The sequence below is a fragment of the Cynoglossus semilaevis genome, chromosome 3 (genome assembly GCF_000523025.1).
Source record: "Cynoglossus semilaevis isolate Cse_v1.0 chromosome 3, Cse_v1.0, whole genome shotgun sequence".
NCBI classification, from domain to species: Eukaryota; Metazoa; Chordata; class Actinopteri; order Pleuronectiformes; family Cynoglossidae; genus Cynoglossus; species Cynoglossus semilaevis.
The window spans coordinates 1,585,852-1,590,161 of NC_024309.1; positions in this window are offsets into that span (position 1 = coordinate 1,585,852).

Consider the following 4,310-nt stretch of genomic DNA (forward strand, 5'->3'; position numbering starts at 1 on the left):
TTTTGAACGAATCACTCGCGAACGACACATCACTAGTCAGAAGCCGTAGATAGACGTCAGTGGAAGAGACGTCCTAGCAGAGCTCCGCACTTTACTCTTTATTCTTTTTAAAATACAATGTAAAGTTAGGGAATTTCAAGTCCTACGCTGCAATTGCTTCTGTCTGCTATATTAACTATATTGTAAGCCCATATTAAAAAAACATTTTTGGAGTTCTATCGTATAATGTGCTAACGCATGCTATTTGGTCGATTTTTGTTTGTTTGTTTTTTTTAAAACCTCCAAACAAACGATTGCATAATGATTCCTGAGTGTACACACGCCGCGGACCCGAGAAGTGGGAGCATTTGTGCCGAACCGAGACAGAACTGCACCGTCGGCGGCTTACTGTGGGAAATTCAAACAACAATCCGGACGGAACCGTTCACCGACTACTACTCCATCATTCGCGGAAAAGAACTCGGCAGGTAAGACCATGCTACTGTTTAGAGTTCTGAACTGAAGACACGCTAAAATATCTGCAATAGCTGACAGAAACGATTATTTTGATAGCCGAATAAACGTTTTTTCTAGAAGAAAACTAGACTTTTCTGTCACGAAACAGGTAGTTGGTGAACGTTAATGACGTCAAAAAATCGACGTCCTCACATGTTAACTGGTTGTGTTATCAAGGATATTTAGTTTTATGTCGAAGGCTGTTGAAAAGCTGTTGTTATTCAAAACTAACTCCAAAATGTTAGTTTCTGGACAACTGTTGTCAACTGATGCAGGTGCAGTGGCAATGCACATGTATTTGATGATATACGGGGTCCAACTCTTAATATTGTACCTTAATATTATGGAAAAATACACAATTTAAAGGGTAAAATGTTAGTTTTGTGGAATTTAAAATCACAAATTGTTGTGTCTGCATGTCACGTGAGCAAAGCTGACACTGAAGCTACTTAGGCTGCCAGGTGGCTGCACTGATTGTAAATAGTGTATGTACAGACAGATGGTGGCGAGTATTTAAAAGTATTTGGTTGAAGGCTCTGAGTGAGTATCCATCAGTCATTATTAAGGTGGTTGAGGATTGAGAAAACACTAATACCTATTCAGCAGATAGGTAGGGGAGTACTGCAGTACAGGAATCCCAAGCTATGCTGGAAATAAGATGAGAACAGAAAGGAAGTGGAATGGCCAGGTTATTATTGCTCAGGTTCAGGGTCAGTTATGACAGTGAAGACCAGGAGGCATTAGGAAGGACCCATCAAGATTTATTATTACATTCAGATCTCAGGTCAGCTAAGGAGAAATAGACAGGTGGCTTTTGGTCCAAAAGAAAACAACAGAAGGATTTAAGTAGGACAGTGCCCCATGTAAAGTACGAATGCTATAGCAGTAATTTGTACATAGGCCTTCAACAGCATGTAGTGAGTGGAACATCAGCATCAAGTTAGTTTTTCTAGTGAATGTCATTCTTGCAACCCCCCTTTGGGCATAGGCCAAACCCCAAACAAGCTTTCAAGAACTCTCACACTCAAGCACATCCCTGGGAGACCTGGGAGAAGTGTCATCATATATAAGAACCCAGTTAAACTATAAATGACATTTTTTTAACCTTAAAGTATCCTAGGCAAAACTGCTCAGATAGAGATATTTGCAATACATAGCAATACAAGTGTTTAAATGTTAAAACAGCTTGCCATGAGTACTAACATGTCTGCGGTGTGGACATATTTCAATATATCTGGGAAAGACCCACAGATATTTTATGTTTTATTTGATGATTGTTGATTTACTGACTATTTTATTCAAATTTTTGCAGGCGGACTATTCAGTGCATCCCTAGCCATCACCGTGAGAATCGGAAAGTTGAACATTTGTCAATTATTTTTGTGCCTCTCGGGTAGTGTTTCGGAGTTATATTCATTGACATTTTGAATCCCTGGGCCCTCGTGTGCACTTCCAGATCACTGACATAATTTCCAGTTTTGGCGTTGTCCTGTCATCTGACCTAATTGTATTAAATTAGATGTGACCACTTCTATTGCTGTTTTAGTGGAACCTAAAATTAAAACTGCTCTCACCAACTAATAGCAGTTTCTCCACTTTTTTTTTAGCTGCGTAAATTATAATTGGGGTCATGCAGTTGTTTTGTTAGGACACTAGTCTGACCTGACTATTTGGAGTTTTGCATTTGCATGGGAGTGCTAAATGACTGCATTAATAAAACCAAAAACATATACCATTACACTTATTTTTCTAACATTCATATGACAGCTGCTGCCTACAGATAATTTTGCAGGCTACATTTGAAATATTGTAGCCTGCTGTAACAACCCTAACTTTCCAAACTCCACCAATGCACTGAATGTAACCAAGATATCAGCCCAGTTGTGATTTTATGAACACGCACACAACTCAGGCACTCTCTGTTGTTTGTGAATGAGGCTGCTAGTTTGTCTAAAAATGTGCTGAGGCTGCAGTAGTAAAGGCTTTGGTGGCCCAGCACGTTTTTTAAAAAGCAGACCCAGATTCCTAAACCAAACACCGCTCTTGTACTGATTCCATGGGAAGACCTACATTAAAACACAATGCTCCTGGGAACTCTAGAACACAGCATTGTTCTTTTACATAGTTTAGAAACACAACCTAGTTTTAAATTTTAACATCCATCCCAAGCACATTTCTTACTTGTTACATTTCTTTAGTGCATTTTATTTAGAAACCACCTTTCAAACAACTCAAAGACACTGTAATCTAGGCACAATTGAAGTATAAATAAATAAGTAAAAATACATGCAAACCATTGTGATGGATGGGAAGGAGGTGGGAGAGGATCTTAGGGAGGGAGGGTAGCAATATGGACCAGGTTTTACAAATACAGAGAGCAAGATGATGGGTGGCCTTGGGAGAGGTAACTGGAGAAGCCTCAGGAGCCAATCTCTTGAGCTAGATGAGCTAAGTGTGGCCAGAGAGGTATGGTAATGTTTAAAGTAGTTCAATGGGCTACGAGTGATGCCAGTTGAAGCAATACAGTTTAAAAGTATGGAATAGGAAATTGTATGAAATGGTTGGCAATCAGCTCAAGGAGAATGACAAGGAAGACCAAAACTGATTGCCACAACGAGATGGTTCGATGGATGGAAGTAAACTGAAATGGATTCTTTTTAGGTTTCCTGCAGAACATTTTAGATGTTAGTTGCCTGGTGAAGCCAGAATGGAAAACTTTGTAGAGATGGAAATGAAAAATCTGCGAAAGATCTCAGTCAATCAGGTCATACTCATCACCTTAACTTCACTTCAAAACATGTCTTGAATTTAGTAGGAAATGTATTGTGAATGAGCACCAAACATCAAATTCCAAAAAATGCTACTGCATACTTTTGGTGGTTCCATTGTGTAGCGGTTAACATGCCTGCCTTACACACAGAGGGTCCTAGGTTTAAGCCCCCGAGGAACCACATATTCCTATTGGCACCTCCTGTGTAAGTGGTTTATTTCAATAGGCCAATCCACCAGAAGCAGATTTGTACAAAGAGTCTGCAGTTATTTGAATCTCATTTCCAGTCTTTGAAGTTTGCAACTTCCATCGGCTTCAGTCTCATGATTGTCACATGAGATCAGCTGAGGTTGAAGCAGATCAGTGCCGTAATCACGCCCTGAGCGTGGAGGGTATGAACAAGTCCTTTAAAGCCACATACTCAGAATAAGTCAGAAATACCTTCTCCATCTTCAGCTGGACCAGAGGAAAGTGTCGGATAATTGTAAAATAAAACTCCCCATTTAACTATATTAAATCAAATCAGTCCTATTAATAATAATACAAAGTATTATATGCTTTTTTGGCCCTTTCCTGTCCTAAATTGACATTTGTTGATGGTCGTATTAACTAATTATTAACGCAAAAGAGCATCAACAAAATATGCAGCAGTGATAATTAACAAGTGGCCTGCGGGCCAGATTGGCGTGTTTGGTGGGCCGGATTGGGTCCACCAGTGCTGTATATTTTGTTGATGCTATTTCAATAAGCTTTAGTTGGGTTTAGCCAGGGTGCTGCCCTGGATTATTAGAGCATTGACAGTAGCCAGAGGAAGCAGAATAATGTAGGACTGTCATGTCCATCACTGGCTGCATATCAGAGGATTTCCCCGGGGCAATGTGTTTGTGTTGGTGTGTACACGTGCGTTCTCTTTATTATGGGGTCTTTACATCTACCACCGCCACTGCGCTTAATGAATCTGGGTCAGTCGACACTCCTGTAGTGAGAAGATGAAAGTGTTCAAGGTCGGCAGAAAGTGTTCGAAATGATTTTCAAACCCAGCGCT